We start from the raw sequence: 22,759 nt of genomic DNA on the forward strand, positions 1-22,759 counted from the left end.
GAGTAGATTTCCAAAGCTATGGGGAGGTTAGGAAGACACTCATATGTTTAACTTTTTAGATAAAGAGGCCAAGTTAAACTGAGCTTCATGTATTGTCCTACTTAACCAGTTTCATTTCCTGGGAGCTGATAACGATAGCTCTAATGTACATTTTATATACTTTGGCCCACTGAATTCTTAACACCTGGAATTTAAGTTACAACAAAACTAAAGGTCAGTTTTTAGTTTCGATTTTATAGATAATGAAACTACAGCTAAGAGGTAGAGACAGCCTAACCTGGTATGTTACGGAACTGAGTACAGTCAGGTGTGACTGACGGCAAAGTTTTACTCTGCTCTGCTTCGCTGCAAAATGCAACTTTCCTAAGAACAGCTTCTTCATCTCACGTGTGCCTGCCATGGTTGCCTCAGTGCTGTAGCACTGCTTCCAAAATTGTATATCTGGGAAGTCAAATCCATGTAACATTGAATGTTACATAGCAAACCTTTCACATAGGCCTCCCTAGCGGCTCAGTTTGTAAAGAATATGCCTGCAATGCAGGAGACCCGGGTTTGATCCCCAGGTCGGGAAGATTCCCTGGAGAAGGAAATGGCAACCCAATCCAGTATTCTTGTCTGGAGGATTCCACGGCCAGAGAAGCCAGGAAGGCTATAGTCCATGGGGTCGCAAAGAGTCAGACACAACTGTGCGACTAACTTTCACTTTCATACCTTTCACACAGTTTATGTCGCTGAATGAGTTTCATCAGATACTTTAAAAAGCTAGTGTTTGAAATGTATATCCTTGCAGTTTGGTAAATAAGCACAGTTCTTACACAGCTAACTTACTGAGTTGTATTTTCATAAACAATCTTCAGAGGTGTAGCATTTTAAAGTAGGTTAAATATGGATGTGAGAATTGTTAGCAAAAGGTTTTGGATGATCGAATCACTAGTGTCAGCCCTACCGATTATTGAAGACACTGGTTATCCATCTGCCCCCAAGCGGCAAAGGCTTGGACAAGGCTGTCGGAGTGGCTGAGACAAAAGAGGTCTCTGTTACTAGTAGATGAGCAGCCAAGATGTACAGGAACTCTACAGAGGGTGGGAGAGTCCAAGGGAGGTTCTGCCAAGTATGGCCTGACAGTTCTTTTTTTAAACTTGCCAATACAGGACATGCTAAGTTAAAACCTCTTAACTGTTGCTTAGTTACTGCAACACAGAAAAATCCCAAGTGCTAAACTTAATGAATACCTGGATCCCTTCTTGAATGCCCAAAGAAATCTTTACAAAAAAAGACCAAACTACAGGACTAACGATCAGGACTGGATCTTGGTCTGTTTATAGAAGGGGAATGAAGACGATTGACCTGAACTAAGAAAAGCCTGTTTACAAACTTCACAAAACTTCTCATCTGAAAGGTGGTAATAAGTCTCCACCTCTGGTGAGTATGTAATAGAAATCTGATCAAATTCTAGAATGTAGCTGTTCATGATTCAGTGAGCAGCACAATTGCTGGGGATTCATGCACAGAGCTTTTAGCCTTGAGCTCAGCCTGGCAGTGTGATTTGGCTCAATTGACTAGCTTCCTGTGCTGATTTACCTTATCTGTAAAACAGATGATAATGTTCAAAGTACCAAGAGGGAAAAGTGGAACATTCTTACCTCTAGCCAAATGATTCTATTTAGTATATTAGCATAACTAAAAGATTACACATCTAGTAATATATAGTATCTGTATAATTGCTTTTTTAAAAAAATCAGATTGTCAGGACTTCTCTGGTGTTTCAATGGCTAAGACTCTGCTCCCATGCAGGGGGCCTGGGTTCGATCCCTGGTCAGGGAATTAGGTCTCACATGCAACTAAGAACAAATAAAAGTCGCTCAGTCATGTCTGACTCTGCGACCCCATGGACTGTTGCCTACTAGGCTCCTCCATCCATGGGATTTTCGAAGCAAGAATGCTGGAGTGGGTTGCCATTTCCTTCTCGAAGGGATCTTTCCCACCCAGGGATTGAACCCAGGTCTCCTGCGTTGTAGGCAGACACTTTACAGTCTGAGCCACCAGGAAGTCAGGCAAATTAAAAGACCTTGGTAAAATCAGAATCAGTCAACTTTAAAGGCTAAAATGTACACAGTGTGTTGGTATGTTTGTTAAACACAAAGGATGCATTATAAGTGATCATACATGCCAGTTTGCCTGAGACAACTCTGGTTTATGTTGCCCAGGTGTAATTATTAATAGCACACTCCTTGTAGTCTCAAAAGGGTCTGGATTTAAGGATAAATTATATGGTTATCTTGACTACTGGAATGCAAATGGAGATTTTCCATGTTTGTTTCCTAAGATAAAAAATCATCCTAAAAAAACATGTTTCAGCATATAATTGACCTTTCCTTCACATATATTATCTAGAGTGCCACTTACACTGCATCTTATTAAAGTGAAGAACAATATCTCACTTAATTGCAGCCACAATTGCCTTCAAAAAATTCCCAACAAAAAGAGCACATTCTGATCCTAGACCAGGAAGCTGTGACTTTTTAAATAGAGATGCTAGATATTGAGAAGGAGAGATGGGAATAGGCTTCCTACTTTTCTGGGCATCTGTCCAAAGGTTTCTGCCTCATAGCCTCAAATGTCTTTTTTTCCCCCCCTATTTCTGGAAGCAATTTCCCTTAAAGCTCCAAGTTCTTTCCTGACTTAATCCTGTCACAAACTGAGTGATGCTGAAAACTATGTCCAGTTTCAGAGGCTCTTTAGCTGCTGCATAGAAACAGCAAATCTCTGGTAGAACTGCATTTCATCTCCAGTCCTGGGCTGATAGGAGTGCTTCTCATTCACAATGATAGTAGAGGGGAGGGGACAGTGAAATTATCAACATAGGGTATATTAGTGGCAGGAAATAAATGATGAAAACTTGTTAAACCACTTCAGAAATATCTAGAGTAACAGTTGGCAGGAGTAGTAGTTTTCCATTTTTTTTGTTTTGAGGCACATTGATTATCAAAACGTGGCTCTCCTGTAAGGATTCAGTGCTTCAGGTGTTAACCACACTAGTCTTCATCAAGCTGTTAGAAGAATTTCTGCTGCCACAACCAAGTTCTCAAGTCTTCTCACATGGTTGCATGGCAAAGTTCTTGGAGTCAAGGAAACCATTTCTCCTTGGTGGTGGTGTACTGGTACACCAACGGTTTGAATACTGATCTTCACCACCTGCAGCATCTTCCTAGCTTAGCATTCTGACAGCATTGTCATAAAAGCACATGTCCCCCGCTGTGGCAAAAATAAATTTTTCACATTGACCACAATTTAGTTGACACATCTGTGCTTAGTGCATTATTATGCCGCAGTGGTGGTGAAGTTAGAACTGGAAACAGCTCACTGAAAACATCTGATGAAATGTTTGAATAGAAAGTGAAACCTCAAAATACTTCGTTTGAATATCCATTTGCTGCTAGTACCTTTCATAACAAAGCACATGGGGGTCACATCTGACTTACTGGTTAGAAAATTATTGCTCTCAAGCAACTCATACTCTGTTTAATGAAAAGCATATTAGCATTTACCAGGGGGACAGTTGGAAGGAGAGGCAATTGGGATGTGTGCATGAGGACTTGATAGAGTCTGATACTGTTCTGTTGATAGGGATGATGGCTATACATGAGTATTCACTCTATTTTATTTGGCTCCAAAAATATGTAATACTCTTTGGGATGTACAATTTATATGCTAAAGCATATGGAGCCTGAGCACATAATACTGAAAGGAAACCCCAGTTTCACACAGACCCTCTTTAAGAAAGGTAGAAAGGCCAGAATTCAGATATATATCAGTAGCATACAGTCATACCTAGTATCAATGTTTTATTTTTTCCTAATAACAAAATCTCAGTTGCTTTAGGAAACAGATGGTTGTCATTAAGAACACAAAAGCACAGGAACTCCCTGGTGGTCCAGTGGTTAGGTCACTACTTTTCCACTGCAGAGGGCAGAGGTTCAATCCCTGGTCAAGGAACTAAGATCCTATATGCTGTAGTGTGGCCAAAAAACCCCACAAAAGCATAGAGTCTGTCCAGTGGTCCACTCAGTCTAGTGAAAGTATAACAGATACCTAAACCCAGCATGAGGCAAGTGGAGAAGTGATTATAAAGCATCCGATTATATAAGGCATTGGGTTAGGTTAGTACAAAGAGAATCCTAGAGTAAAGACAGTCTCCACACACAGGAGGAGATGATTGGGAGGATATGTTCCATGGTGGTGGCAGGATAAATGGAGAAAAGGGAGGGAAACATAATTAGAGTGAGGATGAGGTCGTATTTGTACAGTGTAAAGAGCACAGGTTCTGGAACCTGACCAGGCATATATACCACTTACTGGTGGCTCGGTGGTAAAGAATCTGCCTGCCAGTGCAGGAGATGCAGGAGATCCAGGTTCAATTCTTGGGTCAGGAAGATCCCCTAAGGAAGGAAATGGCAAACCACTCCAGTATTCTTACCTGGGAAATCCCATGGACAAAGGAACCTCAGTCAGTTCAGTTCAGTTGTTCAGTCATGTCCGACTCTTTGCAACCCCCTGCACTGCAGCACGCCAGGCTTGTCCATTATCAACTCCCAGAGCTTACTCAAACTCATGTCCATTGAGTCGGTGATGCCATCCAAGCATCTCATCCTCTGTCAGCCCCCTTTTCTCCTGCCTTCAATCTTTCCCAGCATCAGGGTCTTTTCCAAGGAGTCAGTTCTTCGCATGAGGTGGCCAAAGTATTGGAGTTTCAGCTTCAGCATCAGTCCTTCCAATGAACATTCAGGACTGATTTCCTTTAGTATTGACTAGTTTGCTCTCCTTGCAGTCCAAGGGACTCTTTAGAGTCTTCTCCAGCACCACAGTTCAAAAGCATCAGTTCTTCAGCACTCAAGATTTCTTTATAGTCCAATTCTCACGTCCATACATGACTACTGGAAAAACCATAGCTTTGACCAGACAGACCTTTGTCAGCAAAGTAATGTCTCTGCTTTTTAATACACTGTCTAGAGGAGCCTGGCAAGCTACAGTCCACAGGGTTGCAAAACTGCTGAACACAATTTAGTGACTAGAACAAGATATATCACATTGGATGATAACAATAATTCCTACCTCCACAGGGTTTTAAGAATTAAATGAAGTAATCCAGGTAAAGAATTTACTGCTTGATGTCATAGGCACTCAACAAATATGAACGTATCATGGAACCTGGAAGGCATTTTTTCTATGTGTTACAGTCTAGCAGAGGAAAAAGAAAAGTAAACAGGCCGTTTTCATCCAGTGTGATGTTCCAGATGCAGGAGGCGCAGTTGACTGAGAAGACCCAGGAAGCACCTAATAGTTGAACAGCTATCATGTTTTGAGCACTACAGTCTCCGAAGGGCTTGAATTGCATTATCCCATTGAGTCCCAGGGTAAAATTCAGCTCTGTGAGTGCCCCCGGCTGCATTCTTTCCCCTCTGTGACGCAGGTCTCCATTCAAGGCATCTGGCACTTCAGGAAAAGGCCTGGGACATTCCCTGGTAGTTGAGAATGTGCCTTGCAATGCAGGGGATGCGGGTTCAATCCCTGGTGGGGAACTAGATCCCATGTGCCATGGGGCAATAACCCAGCTCAAGGCAACTGGAGAGGCCGACATCCTGGAACCCAACTGAACCCATGCTCTACAACAAGAGAAAGCCTACACACCACAGTGAAGCCCCAGTGCAGGAAAAAAAAAAGGGGGAATACAAGAGGGAGACAGTCCTTACCTCCAGCTCCTTTGCTCCAGCCACAGTTTCCTAATCACACCCATGTAAATATGTGGTCGTTGCTCAGTTGTGTCCAACTCTGACATCCCATGAACTGTAGCCCGCCAGGCTCCTCTGTCCATGGGATTTCCCGGCAAGAATACTGGAGTGAGCTGGTATTTCATTCTCCAGGGGATCTTCCCCATCCAAGGATTGAACCCCGGTCTCCCGCATCGCAGGCGGATTCTTTACCGTCTTTACTCAGTTTTAAAGCAGCTGACTTTGGGGTGGGCTAAGGACTGTATGAGTGTTTCCAGTGGGATGAGAGGCAGGCAAGTACTCTGAGAGGAAGTGACTGAAACAGGTTGAGTGTAGCTATTCTACCACTGAGGAGCCTGTGTTCCCAACATTCCAGAGAATGGCCAGCCCCACCCTGGAACAGCTTTCCCAGCATTACTCCCAGTGACAGCAGCAGCATACCTGGGAACACAACTCCCTTCATGGCTGCCCACAGCTACACCATTCCTTCCTGCTGGGCTTTGGGAGTACACAAGACCTATTCATTACAGCCTCGGGCCACTCGGAACTCTCAACACCTCACTTTTAAACAGAGAGCCCTGCTTTTCCAAGGCTCCTTTGCTCCAAATTACATGGGAGATTTTAGCCCATATACAGTGATGGGCTACTTGGGTCAGGGAATAGATAAGAGGGTCATTTCTTGGAATGTGTGTGAGAGGATCTGAGCCTTGGATAAAGGGAATTGAAAAGACTTTGACCTAAGACGAAGGCAGACAGAACAGCCCTAACTTAAATGAGCAAAAATATATCAGCACCAAGAGTTTTTCATTCAACTGTTATTTTTATTAACCACTGACTCTGCCAAATGTTAGTAATTTAATAGTGAAGTATTCAGTTTCTGCTCTCACACAGCTCACAAGTTAGTGGAAGAGACAACTACTAAATAATATTAATTACACTTGTGATAGGGGCTTCCCTGTGGCTCAGCTGGTAAAGAATCCGCCTGCAATGTGGGAGACCTGGGTTTTATCCCTGGGTTGGGAATACCCCCTGGAGAAGGGAAAGGCTACCCACCCCAGTATTCTGGCCTGGAGAATTCCAAGGACTGTATAGTCCATGGGTTCACAAAGAGTGAGACACAACTCAGCGACTCACTTTCACACTTGTGATAAATGACGGGGAGGAAAGTATAACTTAATATATAGGAGTCAAGTAAAGCTTGCCAGAGGCAACGACATTTGAGCTGCCATCTGAAGGATGAGCAGGACTTTGGCAGGAGACAAATTGGGAGAGGGGTGACCGGAAGATAATACAAGAGGGCCAAGTGGGCAACCCTTGTGTGCAGGAGGGAGGGCCAGGAGTGGGGGTACTTGCCTCCATGTGGATGGTGAAAGTTGCTCAGTCATGTCCAACTCTTTGTGACCCCATGGACTATACAGTCCATGGAATTCCCCAGGCCAGAATACTGGAGTGGGTAGCCTTTCCCTTCTCCAGGGGATCTTCCCAATCCAGGAATTGAACCAGGGTCTCCTTCTTTGCAGGTGGATTCTTTACCAACTGAGCTATCAGAGAAGTCTCCATGTGGTAGAGGATGTGAAACAGAGCACACACAGCAGGGTGGAAGACTTGTGATTGGCTCTACTTCCTTCCCCCCAGTTTTATCTACTAGATTAAGTCAGCTGTGTTCCCACTGACAAATGCAGAGACTCCAATAAACTCAGTTTCAAGTCTTTAGACTCTCTTGACCATCCAGGGTAACCATATCAGGGAGATCCTTTTCATAGAGATTTGGGTTTTCTGCAGTCCCATTAAACTAATATTTTCCCAGCCTGGTGTAAGAGGCAGTCTTCTTTTTATAACCTTAATATACTTCAAAGTGCCTGACTTTGCCACACTCGATAAGCCATTTAGTGGAAGAATCATTGTCAGCACTGTGCTGACTGGGGAATGGGCTGTCCATCCCTGGGTTCATTCCAAAGGAGAAATTAGAGAAATCCTTGATTGCATAATTTGGTCAGCTCACTTGGGAGCAACCCCAATTTTCTTATCTTGCCATAGATTTCTTTCTAACCCGTTTCTCATACTATGCTTTACATTGACTATTTAATAAACTTTGTAATCCAAGCATTTCAGTTTGTTGTGTGATCTTTTATATTCCATTAATTCTGGGACAGCTTGTCTAGTAGTATATTTAGAGGCTGTTATTAGATGAAGATAATTTTCCACATAACAGAGTGACACACACACACACAAATTTTTTAAATTAGCTGATCTAATCAATGACATTGATAAACCTAGGCTAGTTTGGGTTTTCCTTGGTGACTCGGACAGTAAAGAATTTACCTGCAATGCAGAAGACCCAGGTTCAATCCCTGGGGAAGATCCCCTGGAGAAGGGAATAGCAACCCACTCCAGTATTCTTGCCTAGAGAATCCCGTGGACAGAGGAGCCTGGAGGGCTACAGCCCATGAAATCGCAAAAAGTCGGACATCACTGAGTGACTAACACTTTTACTTTCACGCTGATCAGGGGAAAAAAAGGAAATACAAATTACCAGTATCAGGAATGAGAGATGACATTTTTACACATTCTGCAGATTCTAAAAGAAGAATAAGGAAATATTAACAACTTTATGCCAATAAGGGCTTCCCTCATAGCTCAGTTGGTAAAGAATCCACCTGCAATGCAGGAGACCCTGGTTTGATTCCTGGGTTGGGAATATCCACTGGAAAAGGGATAGGCTATCCACTCCAGTATTCTTGGGCTTCCCTTGTGGCTCAGCTGGTAAAGAATCCGCTCGCAATGCAGGAGACCTGGGCTCGATCCCTGAGTTGGGAAGATCCCCTGGAGAAGGGAAAGGCTACCCATTCCAGTATTCTAGCCTGGAGAATTCCATGGACTGCACAATCTGGGGTCACAAAGAGTCATACACCACTGAGCGACTTTCACATGCCAATAATTTCAACAACTTAGATGAAAGTGACAAATTCCTTGGAAAACATAAACTATCAATCCTCACTCAAGAAGAAACAATAATCTATTAAATAGCACTATCTTTTAAGGAAATTGAAGTTATAACTTAAAACCTTCTCATTGTGGGATTTCCCTGGTGGTCCAGTGGTTAAGAATCCACCTGCCAATGCAGGGGACATGGGTTTGATCCCTGGTCTGGGAGGATCCCACATGCCGAGGGGCAACCAGGCCCATGGTGTCACAACTACTGAAGCCCATGCACCTAGAGCCTGTGCTAAACAACAGAGGCTACTGCAGTAAGAAGCCTGCGCACCACAACTAGAGAGTAGCCCCCCACCCTCCCACAGCAACGAGAGAAAGCCCGCACACAGCCAAGACCCAGCACAGCCAGAAATATAAAAGCAACAACAGTAAAACCTTTCCGTTATGATGCAGCCACTTTGGAAAACAGCCTGGCGGTTTCTTCAAATGTTAAACACAGAGTCACTATATGATCCAGTAATCCTACTCCTTAAGTATATACTCAAGAAAATTGAAGACATGTTCACACAAACACTTGTACACAGATGTTCATAGCAGCATTATTCATGACAGCCAAAATGTGGAAACAATCCAGATTCATCAACTGATAAACAGATAAACAAAATGTGGTGTATGCATACCATAAAATATTCAGACCTAAAAAGGAATGAAATATTGACATATGCTATAACATAGATAAACCTTGAAAACATGCCAAATCAAAGAAGCCAGTCACAAAAGACCACATTGGGAATGATTCCATTTATACGAAATGTCCAGAATTAGCAAAACCATAGAAGTAGATAGGTGATTGTGAGAGCCTGGGGACAGTGGGGAAAATTAGGGTGACTCCTAGTAGGTACAGAGTTTCTCTTTGGGGGAATGAAAATGTTATGGAATTTTGATTGTGGTAATGGATGCACAACTCTATAAATACAGTAAAATCTACAGAATTGTACCTTCTAAAAGGGTGAACTTTATGCTCTATGAATTATATCCTAGTAAAGCTATTATTTATATATAGCAATCTATATAATTCACCATATTAAGGACTATAAAAGAAAAAGTCTAAATTGTATCAATAGATGCAGAAAATCACCTGGCAAAATCCAACATTGATTCTTGGTTAAAAGAAAAAAAAAGCCTCCTAGCAGACTAGGAATAGAAGGGGACTTCCTCAATCTGTTTTAGGGCATCTACGGATAACATCATACTAAATAAGAGACTGAAGGTTTTCCCTCTAAAGTCAGGAAGAAGGGAAGGATGTGTGCTTTCACCACTTCTATTTAACACTGTTCTGGTTCAAGCCAGTATAAGGCAAGAAAAAGAAACAAAACACAATCAGATTGAAAAGGAAGTAGTAAAACTGTCTATTCAGAGAGGACATGGTTGTCAATGAAGAAAATCCTATGGAGTCTACAAAGATAGCTTCTAAGTAATAACTGAGTTAGCATGACTGCTGGATACAAGTTCAATATATAAAAAATCAACCAAATTTCTTATATTAGCAAACAACTGAAATAAAAAACATACCATTTTGGAACATTTCTGGCAGTCCAGCACCTTCATTGCCACATGCCTGAATTCAATCCCTGGTCAAGGAACTAAGATCCTGCAGCAAGACAAAAAAAGAAAAAGAAAAAAATCATACCATTTACTCTATTTCCAAAAATGTCAAATATATAACAATGAAACTGACAGAAGTCCAAGTCCTGCACACTGAAAACGATCAATACAAAACATAGCTAAAAAAAATTAAAGGAGACCTTAACAAATGAATAGATCCTCGATGGTCCAGAGGACAGTATTGTTAAGATGTCAGTTCTTCTTGAATTTACATATAAAGCTATTCTACTCAAAGCCCCAGCAGGTTTTTGTGTAAAACTTGACAAACTTATTCTAAATTTTATTTGAAAATGAAGACCTAGAATAGCTAAATGACTGTGGAAAAGACACAGTAATCAAGACAGTATAGTGTTGGCATGAAGATAGATCACTGGGGGGAAAATAGAGTGTGGAAATAGACTACACATATATGGTAAATTGATTTTTCAACAAACATGTAAAGTGATTTAGCAGAGAAAGGACTATCTTAAGACTGCTGAAATATGGGCTACCCAAGGGGGATAAAAACTACTCTGATTTATGTCTCACACCATATACAAAAGTTAGTTTAACATTTACAGACTTAAACATAAAACTTAAAACTATAAAACTTCTAGAAGAAAGTATAGGAGAAAATCTTTGTGACCTTGGATAAGAATACCAAAAGCATGATCCCTAAAATAAAAAAAACTAATAAATTGTATTTCTTTAAGAATTTGAAAGTCTCAAAACTCAAAAATAAGAAAACAAAAACCCCATTGAAACAGTGCAAATACCAAGTCTCCTGTAAATGTGTTACCACATTCTCATGATTTCAAAAAGAAAAAAGAAAGAGAATTAAAAAATTAAAAAAAATTTTAATTGGGCAAATACTTTGAACAGATAATTCATCAAAAAGATACATGGATGGCAAGAAAAAGCATATTTTAAAACACTCAACATCATTAGTCATTAGGGAAATCAAAATTAAAATCACAAAGAGATACCACTACACACTTATTAGAATATCCAAAATTAAAAAGACTGATCATACCAACTGTCGTCAATGATGCAGAGCAACTGGACCTCTCATACGCTGCTGAGGAGAATGCAAAATGGTACAAACACTTGGCAAATAATTTGGCAATTTCTTTAAAAAAATTAATCTTTACCTACCTTATGATCTATCCATTCTATTCCCAGGAGAAATGTAAGAATGTGCCCATACAAAGATTTGTAAACAAATGTTCACAGAAGCTTTATTTCTAATATTTCAAAACCAGAAATAACCCAAATGTCCATCAGGAGGTGAATACATAAACAAATTGTGGTATATCTACTTAGCAGTTGATAAATTCAACAGAGGAGAATTACTGAGCCACTGATACACTCAAGAGCCTGGATGAAACTCAAAATAATGCTTAGTGAAAAGCCAAAAGAATAGTGCACACTATATGATTTCAGTTATATACAGTTCTAAGGAATGGAAGCTAATCCATCGAGAAAGAGTAGTGATTGCCTGAGGACAAATAAAGGGATTACAAAAAGATACAAGGAAAGACCTTCTACCAGCAAGAGGACAATTTGCTGAAGGCTCAGATGAAAGTTAGTGTTTTTTAGCAATAAAGTATTTTAAATTAAAAAAAGATATAAGGAAACTTTGGGAGATTATGGATATATTATTCATTAACTTGATTATGGTTTCATAGGTGTGTACATGTTAAAACTTATATACTTTAAATATATACAGTGTATGCTACCTCTCAATTACTTCAATAAAACTGTTTAAAAAGATCAGAGAATAGAGTTAGCCAAAATAAATGTAATACCTATTAAAAAAAATAATAGCCAACATTAATTGAACATTTGGACTTCCCTGGTGGCTCAGACGGTAAAGCATCTGCCTACAATGTGGGAGACCCGGGTTCGATCCCTGGGTTGGGAAGATCTCCTGGAGAAGGAAATGGCAACCCACTCCAGTATTCTTGCCTGGAAAATCCCATGGATGGAGGAACCTGGTAGGCTATAGTCCATGGGGTCACAAAGAGTCGGACACAACTGAGCAACTTCACTTTCACTTTTCATTGAACATTTTAGAATGGTAAACAATATGCTAATTAAGTTACTAGTTCCCAGTAACTTTATAAGGGAGGCAGTATGATTTCGATTAAGTAACTCACTCAAATTACATAAACCAGTGAGATGCTAAGCCAGAACTCAAACCCTTGACTTCACTGCCTGTAATCATACCCTCTGGACACCATGATTCCAAGAGGCCTTCAAGGAATTTGCAGCCCAGTGGTGAGGCGGATGGCCTTCCCAGGTGGCTCAGTGGTAAAGGAGCCACCTGCCAACGCAGGAGACGCAGGTTCCATCCCTGGGTTGGAAGGATTCCCCTGGAGGAGGAAATGGCAACCCACTCCAGCATTCCCACCTGGAGTATTCCATGGATAGAGGAGCCTGGCAGGCTACAGTCCATGCGGTCAGAGTTGGGCATGACTGACTAAGCACGCACTCACGGAGAGACAGATGCCACCACAGATACCATCTCCCAACTATAACAGAGTCACTGACGGGGAAAGAGAGAAATTTTAGTAAAGCTGAAACTAAGCCAGACCACCGGCCGAATAACATGGGCAAGGTTCTAGATACAGAGTCCTGGTGCCTCTGTAGGGCCACTGGAGAACGGAGGGGCTGGTGGGAAGGGATGGGAAGCCTCTATGTAGACCAAAGGAGATTGGACCATACACACTTAGTTCAGGCAGGGCTCCTTCAGTTCTGCCAAAGTTAATCAGAAGCAACTGATCAAACATTGTCTTTTCCCATTTCAGGAATATGAAGATGGGTTTTTAATGGAAAGACCTAAATTAGAACCTTGGGCGAGTCCTTTCCCTGCTTAGTATTCCCACTGCCTCATCTCTAAGGTGGGGAAGTTGAACTAGGTATTGCTGTGGTTCCCTCTAGGTCTCCCGTGCTCTGTCCCAGCCTGTTACGGTTTTCTCAGAGTATGAGGGTTCTGCTGGCCATCCAGGAAGTGTCTAGTAGGGTGACTTTACTTCTCTCAGCAGCTCTGCTGACTACAGGGAAGCATACTGAGATCATAAAGCAGCATCATTAAATGACTAAAAAGGAAAATCATTAACTATGGATGCCTTTATATTAATAGTTACTTTTCTGATTAAATAATAGAGGTTAATCATAGACATTTAAGGAAATACAGACTGTGAGGAAAGAGTTAACTCAGCAGGTCTGGTTGCCTACTCACTACCTGTATTCAAGGGACCCGTGATTAACCCTTAGCCAACCCCTGGGAATGTGGCCTTAGAGTGTTCTTTCTGTTAGTGATTGATGGGTGTGTTATATACACCTGGAGCAATGGACCATATCATTACCTGCTTGTCAGGTTGCTTTGCACTAACATAAAAATCGACGGTCTGCACCTGGTTTCATTGTTAGGGTCCTGAGTTTGCCTTCTCATGATTGGTTGCATAACAGGAGATACCTATGTGACCAGCTCCCCATAAAAACTTTGGACTCTGAGACTCACAAGGCTTCTAGGGGCAAAGACAGTTCACAGATGAGTCCGTGGTCAACAGTGAAAGAGTACTCCTGTGTGACCTCAGACAAGGAAGGACATTGGAAGCCTGGGTGGACTCTCTCTGGATCCCATTAATGCATATCTTCCTCCTGCTGCTTTTGCTCTGAACCTTTGCTATCATAAATCTCAGTGAGTATAACCTGCTACTAGGTCTCATGGGTCCTTCTGATGAATCACTGAAGGAAACACAATACACACACACACACACACACACACACACATATATATAAATAAAAATCCCTCCACCTAAATATAACCATTGGGCTAACTTTAAAAACAGGTCTTACCAGTCAGAATGGCCATCATCAAAAAATCTACAAATTCTGGAGAGGGTGTGGAGAAAAGGGAATCCTCTTGCACTGTTGTGGGAATGTAAACTGATACAGCCACTATGGAGAACAGTATGGGGATTCCTTAAAAACTAGAATTAAAACTACCATATGACTCAGCAATCCCACTACCTGGGCATAAACCCTGAGAAAAGCATAATTGAAAAAGACACTTGTACCTCAGTGTTCATGGCAGCACTATTTACAATAGCTAGGATATGGAGGCAACCTAGATGTCCATCGACAGATGGATGGATAAAGAGGCTGTGTACATATATATGGAACATTACTCAGCCATAAAAAGGAACACATTTGAGTCAGTTTTAATGAGGTGGATGAACTACAGACTGTTATACAGAGTGAAGTAAATCAGAAAGAGAAAAACAAATACCATACATTATTGAATATATATGGAATCTATAAAAATGGTACTGATGAACCTCTTTGCAGGGCAGCAATAGAAACGTGGCAGATGGTGACTGCAGCCATGAAATTAAAAGATGCTTGCTCCTTGGAAGAAAAGCTATGACTAACTTAGATAGTATATTAAAAAGCAGAGACATGACTTTGCCAACAAAGGTCCATCTAGCCAAAGCTATGGTTTCTCCAGTAGTCGTGTATGGATGTAAGAGTTGGACTATAAAGAAAGCTGAGCACAGAAGAATTGGATGCTTTTGAACTGTGGTATTGGTGAAGACTCTTGAGAGTCTTTTGTACTGCAAGAAGATCAAACCAGTCAATCCTAAAGGAAATCAGTCCTGAATATTCATTGGAAGGACTGATGCTAAAGCTGAAACTCCAATACTTTGGCCACCGGATGTGCAGAACTGACTTATTGGAAAAGACCCTGATGCTGGGAAAGATTGAAGGCAGGAGAAGGGGACAACAGAGGATGAGATGGTTGGATGGCATCACCAACTCCTGATGGACATGCGTTTGAGCAAGCTCTGGGAGTTGGTGATGGACAGGGAAGCCTGGCGTGCTGCAGTCCCTGGGGTTGCAAACAGTCAGACATGACTGAGTGACTGAACTGAACTGAACTGAAGAGAGATGCAGACATAGAGAACAGACGATGCAGACATAGAGAACAGACTTGTGGAGACAGTGGGTGAAGTAGAGGGTGGGATGAATTGAGAGAGTAGCTGGTGGGAATTTGCTATATGATGCAGTGAGCTCAAACTCAGTGCTCTGTGACAACCTAGAGGGGTGGGAGGTGGGAGAGAGAGGTTCAAGAGGTAAGGGACATACGTATACCTATGGCTGATTCATGTTGATGTATGTCAGAAATCAACACAACATTGTAAAGCAATTATCCTCCAATTTAAAAAAAAAAGAAGCAAAACAGATCTTGACTGCTCAAAGATGGCGTTGAGGGCAAGGAAGCAAGCTCCTGCTGCTCCAAAGCTGAAGCCAAAGCAAAGCCTTCGAAGGCTAAGAAAGCAGTGTTGAAAGGCACCCACAGCCACAAAAAAAAGATATGGACATAACCCACTTTCCTAAGTCCCAAAACACTGCAGCTCAGGAGACAGCCCAAATATCCTTGGAAGAGCGCCCCTAGGAGAAACAAGCTTGACCACTATGTCATCATCAAGTTCCCCCTCACCACCAAATCAACTGCGAAGGAAACAGAAGACAGCAGCTCACTGGTGTTCACTGTGGATGTCAAGGCCAAGAAGCACCACATGAAACAGGCTGTGAAGAAGCTCTACGGCACTGATGTGGCTGAGGTCACCTTGGTCAGGCCTAACGGAGAGAAGAAGGCATATGTTTGACTGGCTCCTATGGTGCTTTGGATGTTGCCTGCAAAATTGGGATCATCTAAACTGAGTCCAGCCAGCTAATTCCAAGTATAAAAGTTTTCACTATTAAAAAAAATAACAGATTTTGACCAATTAAATAATCTTGTGAAAGTTTTTCTAAATTGTCAGAAGGCAAATAACTGTTAATTGATGATAAGCTGTATGATGAAGATTAAATTTTATGGGAGCCTCATATTAAGACTTAAAAGAATAATTTTGCTGTTTCAAATAATTACCAAGATTTATTGAACTTACTTTTGTGACATAATAATGGTTTCATCTTCCCTGGTGGCTCAGGCAGTAAACAATCTGACTGCAGTGTAGGAGACCTGGGTTCGATCCCTTGGAGAAGAAAATGGCAATCCACTCCAGTACTTTTGCTTGGAGAATTCCATGGATGGAGGAGCCTGGAGGGTATAGGCATGAGGTTGCAAAGAATCAGACACGACTGAGCAACTAACACTTTCACTCTTCAAACTCCACCTTATTCAAGGGTCAACTGTACACACATACACACACATAGTTTTATTTTAAGGATTTGGCTCACATGACTGTGGGCTCTGACAAGTCTGGAATTTGTAGGGCAGGTTGAAAATTCAGGGAAAAGTTTTGATGTTGTAGTATTGAATTTAAAATCTTTAGACTAGAAACACAGAGTTTCTTTGTTGTGGCCATGAAGCAGAATATCTTTGGGAAACCTCAGTATTTGCTCTTAAGGATAAAGGCCCACCTGCATTTTGAAGGTAGAAAAGTACCGATTTAAATGTTAACCACACATAAAATTAACTATCATAGTTGTGATCTTTCCTTTTTAAAGAGGAAAGGGAGGGTGGATTCCCAAATGTGATCCACTATCACAAGACTAACCCTGAGATGTGCGTGCTCCCAAGTGGACAACCAGCCCCCGTACCCCAGTCACAAGCGTCTCCCCTTAGCCATAGCCATGCAAGTCTGGCTTTGGCCAGAAGAGGGCACTGCCACCTACTTGTGTGACTATCTGCTTGGGAACCAATAGGATGGAAGAGGTTTTGACATGACTTTCAATTAATTATTATTTTTTACAGCCCCTGAGTTACCATAGCACAACCTTGATAGAATAAATGCCTGTAAACTTTTAGTTTCACTGTGAGACCAAAGTACCTCCCTGTCATCACTGAAACTTGAGGTTTAATAATGCAAGAGGACGTAGAATGCACATGTCCTTTGGCTTCCCTGATGCAGTTAGGCAGAGCCACACTAAACGGTTTTTTCAGATCAAGAAAATCCAGGCTGATGCAGAGGAAAGGAGGAAGTTGAGGCATTTGGGGACTGACAGGAAGAACTGGGAAGACCCCATGACTTAGTTGGTAAAGAATCCACCTGCACTGCAGGAGACCCAGATTCGATTCGATTCGATCCCCTGGTGGGGAAGACCCCCTGGAGAAGGAACTGGGAACCCATCCAGTATTCTTGCCTGGAGAATTCACTGAACAGAGGAGCCTGGTGGGCTACAGTCCACTGCGTCGCAAAGAGTTGGACATGACTTAGCGACTAAATCACTGGGCCTCCAAGCAGGTAAGGAATCTTCTGGTAAGATACAGAGGAGGCAGGCTTGGGAGGTTACTCTCTGTGTTTGGGTTTGAGAGAATAATACTACAGGCCCCTCTGGCAAAACCACTTGGCCTAGCAGAGCAGCTAATCTAATCTCTGGATTTTTAATTGGAAATGGAAATTCACATAAGTATAGTTGTTCTTTAGTTCTCGTTAATAATTAAAAGCCTCCTTCCCCTGCTTCCATGTTAATGACAGCTTCCATTCATGCAACTTGAGATTTTGCAGAGACAGCTTTCCCACCCACAGCAAGGAACAGAGCAGATACTGATTATTTCCACTTTACAGCTGAGGAAACACAGAGGGTGAATGATTTGCTCAGGCTCCCTATAATTTAAGCCTGGGAGGGGACTAGATGCCTGGGGCCCGATAGCCTTGTGCTCTGTCCCCTATCAAAAACACATTCCTAACCCTCAGCACTGCTGTTTCCAAGGTCTATTAAAAGCTGAATGTATGCAAACCCCATGACCCAGCAATTCCACTTGGAGGAATGTATACAGCGGAAACGCATGCACACAGGCACCGAAAGTATATGCAATACTGTTCATAGCAGAATAACGTGAACTGGCCCCAAAGGGAAACCAACCGCAAGTCCAACTAACACAGAATGGATAAGTAGACTGTGGTATATTTCTATCATGAATTCCATGTGGTAATGAGAATAAATGAACAAGATTTATGCAAAATGTAAACAATTTCACAAATTATATAAAGTTCAAAACAGCAAAATTAACACAAAATATTGAAAGGTTGGGGCTTCCCTGTTAGCTCAGATGGTAAAGAATCTTCCTGTAATGCAGGAGACCTGGGTTTGATTCCATGAACAGAGGAGCCTAGCAGGCTACAGTCCATGGGACTGCAAAGAGTCGGACACGTTAGCGGTTATACCACTACTAGTAACTGGGACGGGGACACAGGGGTCTACTGGGGTGCCGGTAATGTTCTACTTCTGGGCCTAGGTAGCAGTCATCTGAGTGGGACAGGGGTGTCAATTTGCACAAATTCACCAAGCTGTATATAAAAAGTTAAATAACTTTTCCATGAGCAACTTTATTACTACTCAAATGTGGCTCATCCCTGATGAAAGCAGACTTGTTTGTTGCTCGACTCCAACAGTGACCACATCACCATTCCCCAGAGAGTTCTCGAAGGGTTGAGAGAGCAGGTCAACATCTGCCTTTGTGTTTGTGCGTGCAAAAATACATTTCAGGAGGGCTGCCACACAGGAAGTTCATCCCCAGCCTCCACTACTACAAACATATGTTCATTTGGGGTGTCCAGAAAGTAAAAAAGGAAACATGCAAGCAGGTAAGTCAAACCCAGCAAACATCTCCAAATGGCAAAGCTTCCCTGCCTGTCTCGCTTTTAACACTAGCACTACCTTGCAGGGAAAACAGAACAAGAAATCTAACCCCTGCACCCCAAAGATGCAGATGGCACCTCTAGACAAGAGAGTCTCAAAACACAAAACACAGGGCAGCAAACTGAAGCTGTTCAAAATTCCATGGCAGGGCCTGATGAACTCATAAATGGAACCAGATTTCCTGTTGCCCAGAGTACAGCCTGCTTCTCATCAGCCCTTATTGCTTCTAACAGGATGAGGGGGCTTGAAAATCTTAAAGGACAAAAGTACAACAACATGTTAGATCAAGGATTGGCTATCTTCATCCATGGGCCAAGGACATTTGGTCTAGGGCTACACACACCCACACAAACACACACACACCCTGGCTCCCCCTGCTGCTTTGGAGAGTTTCTCACACCGCTTCAGCTGCTTCTGTCTCCTACGTCAGTGATTACTGTTGTTTCGAACTCTCAATCCATCTCGGGATGTAAGAGTGGAAATCTTAAAAACCACTTTGACACCTCCTCCAGCTTGATTGCATTTGGAGTAGCTGGCCTTCTTTTTCCCTCCCAATAGTCAGAGGGACACTAGCTGTACTTTTTGCACCTTTCCATGATGTGGTGAGCTTCCCTGGTGGCTCAGATGGTAAAGAATCCACCTGCAATGCGGCAGACCCAGGTTCAATCCCCGGGTCGGGAATATCCGCTGGAGAAGGGAATGGCAACCCACTCCAGTATTCTTATCTGGCGACTTCCATGAACAGAGGAGCCTGGTGGGCTACAGTTCATGGGGTCGCAAAGAGCTGGACACAACTGAATGACCAACACTTTCACTTTGACGTGGTGGGGTTGTCAGGACTCTGGAAGTTGGGCCATAATGTGTACTGCGACTACAACAGCAAAACAATAGGGCGAGAGCAGAGGTCAGGACTGAGCCTGGTGGTGCTCCTCCAGGGTTGAAATGAGTCCCGGAGGAGCAGAGATACCCTGGGGGTATGAATAGTTGGAGCCAGGGGTTTTCTGGCAGTGGCAACACTCAAAGTCAGTAGATGGCACAACAACATGGACCCAAAGGAATTCACTGCAGCATTGTCGTCACAGAGAAATGGGAAGCAAGCAAAGCCTCCAACGGCACAATGTGTTAAATGATGCTGTCGTTACATGCAGTGGGTTACCATGCAGCCATGAAAACAACGAGGCAGCTCCATGTTAAATGACACAGAAAATGGTCTAACTTTCATGCTAAATGATAAAGGCAAGCCGGAGACAACTACATAAAGCATGATTCCATTTATGTATTTAAAAAGTCCTGTATGCTCACCCCCACAGCCTCCCACATGCCAGTATTGGTAAATGATCTAGAAGAATGCACATTCACCAGATTACATCTAGGAAAGGGAATTGAAGTAGGTGAGGGGGAACATTCCAAATTTGGCATTTCTGTTTTTATTATTTGTGCTGCACCAGTAGCTCTTTCAGAGAAGGTAACGGCACCCCACTCCAGTACTCTCACCTGGAAAATCCCATGGATGGAGGAGCCTGGTGGGCTGCAGTCCATGGGGTCGCTAAGAGTCAGATACGACTGAGCGACTTCACTTTCACTTTTCACTTTCATTCATTGGAGAAAGCAAGTGCAACCCACTCCAGTGTTCTTGCCTGCAGAATCCCAGGGATGGGGGAGCCTGGTGGGCTGCCGTCTATGGGGTCGCACAAGGTTGGACATGACTGAAGTGACTTAGCAGCAGCAGTAGCTCTTTAGTGATTAAAAAAAAAAACAAAACTCAAAAGCCAGGGCGGGGACTTCCTTGGTAGTCCAGTGGTGAAGAATCTGCCTTGTAATACAGGGCACATGGGTAGGATCCCTGGTCAGAAAACTATGATCCCACATGCCACAGAGCAATGACGCCTGTGTGCCACACCTAGAGGGTCTATGCCCCGAAGAGAAAGATCCTGCATGACAACGAAGATTCCGCATGTTGCAACTAAGATCCCATGCAGCCAAATAAAAAATACATAGCATCAATTTTAAAAAAATAATAAAAAAAGCCAAGGCTACAGGGGTGGGGTATGAAGGAGGCACATCTGCTGGGCGTGGTCAGCACAGCCAGAGGCGTCTGAGTCAGGATCAAGGACTGGGGAGTAGATTCGCCCAGAATTTTGGCAGAGACTCGCAGCCCCTGGATATGCATAACAGGTTTTTCTCCTGTTTTTTCTCTTTGGGGTCATGTGCTTTTGGTTCTTTGGGTCACTTCCAACCCAAGGCAGCCGGAGGAGAGGGCCCCTCCCTAGGAGGTGCCCATTTGGCCTGAAGCCTTAACAGAGAGGCCTCTTTTCTTTAGTGCATATTTCCTAGGGGTTCTTTTCCTGGGCCTTTGCCATCAGAGCACAAGCTCTCCAGGGGCCAAAGAAAAGGGACTCAGCGCTTGGCCAACTTTTAGTCAAGACTACTGCTCTTCTCTTGGGGAGGTTTTCTTAAAATATAAGCCTCAAATATATAGACACACACATTGAAATAAAGAAGAAAGGCTTTGTTACATTAGCAAGTGGCCCATGCTGGGTAAAATGGAAATTTTCATCCATTCTGGAATGAGTGCAAATTGGTTAAGAGCCTTTCAAAGAGCAATTGGGCAATATCAAGAGTCTAAAATATTTTCATACTATTTTATCCAGTAATAAAACTTCTGGGAATTTCTTCTAATGAAATACAAAATGCCTCAAATAGGAAAATGCATAGGAAGATTGTTTTCATTATGTTTCCTTTTTATAATAGTAAAAACTTGGAAACAAACTAAATGGTCAACAATGGCAGGTGATTGGTAAAACATGTGTGCTCCATGGAACACTGCACAACAATCAAAATTTATGACAAAAATTTGTAATAAGAAATTCAAATGTATTAGTGATGGCCTCGTAGCTTTCTTTGGTACAAAAGTACTTTAGCACTTATATAAAAGCTCATCATAAGAAAGTATAAACAAGTTCAGGCCTTTGAGTGTGTGAGTGAAAGTCACTCAGTCATGTCAGACTGTTTGTGATCCCATGGCCTATAATGTCCATGGAATTCCCTAGGCCAGAATACTGGAGTGAGTAGCCTTTCCCTTCTCCAGGGGATCTTCCCAACCCAGGGATCAAACCCAGGTCTCCCACATTGCAAGGATTCTTTACCAGCTGAGCCACAAGGGCAGCCCAAGAATATCGGGTAGCTAATAGTGGGTAGCCAATAATCCCTTCTCCAGAGGATCTTCCTGACCCAGGAATCAAACTAGGGTCTCCAGCATTACAGGGGGATTCTTTACCAACTGAGCTATATCCCAATCTAACTAAAACAGAATGGGAAAGACTAGAGATCTCTTCAAGAAAATTAGAGATACCAAGGGAACATTTCATGCAAAGATGGGCTCGATAAAGGACAGAAATGGTCTGGACCTAACAGAAGCAGAAGATATTAAGAAGAGGTGGCAAGAGTACACAGAAGAACTGTACAAAAAAGATCTTCACGACCCAGATAATCATGATGATGTGATCACTAATCTAGAGCCAGACATCTTGGAATGTGAAGTCAAGTGGGCCTTAGAAAGCATCACTACGAACAAAGCTAGTGGAGGTGATGGAATTCCAGTTGATCTGTTTCAAATCCTGAAAGATGATGCTGTGAAAGTGCTGCACTCAGTATGCCAGCAAATTTGGGAAACTCAGCAGTGGCCACAGGACTGGAAAAGGTCACTTTTCATTCCATTTCCAAAGAAAAGCAATGCCAAAGAATGCTCAAACTAC

At 42.5% G+C, this 22,759-nt stretch overlaps 1 pseudogene; it reads left to right on the forward strand.

Annotated features, from left to right (window-relative positions):
- The first annotated feature begins 15,614 nt into the window (after positions 1 to 15,614).
- LOC128054458 (60S ribosomal protein L23a-like) lies at positions 15,615 to 16,074 on the forward strand (annotated as a pseudogene).
- The last annotated feature ends 6,685 nt before the right edge of the window (positions 16,075 to 22,759 follow it).

The sequence above is a fragment of the Budorcas taxicolor genome, chromosome 10 (assembly GCF_023091745.1).
Source record: "Budorcas taxicolor isolate Tak-1 chromosome 10, Takin1.1, whole genome shotgun sequence".
Lineage (NCBI taxonomy): Eukaryota > Metazoa > Chordata > Mammalia > Artiodactyla > Bovidae > Budorcas > Budorcas taxicolor.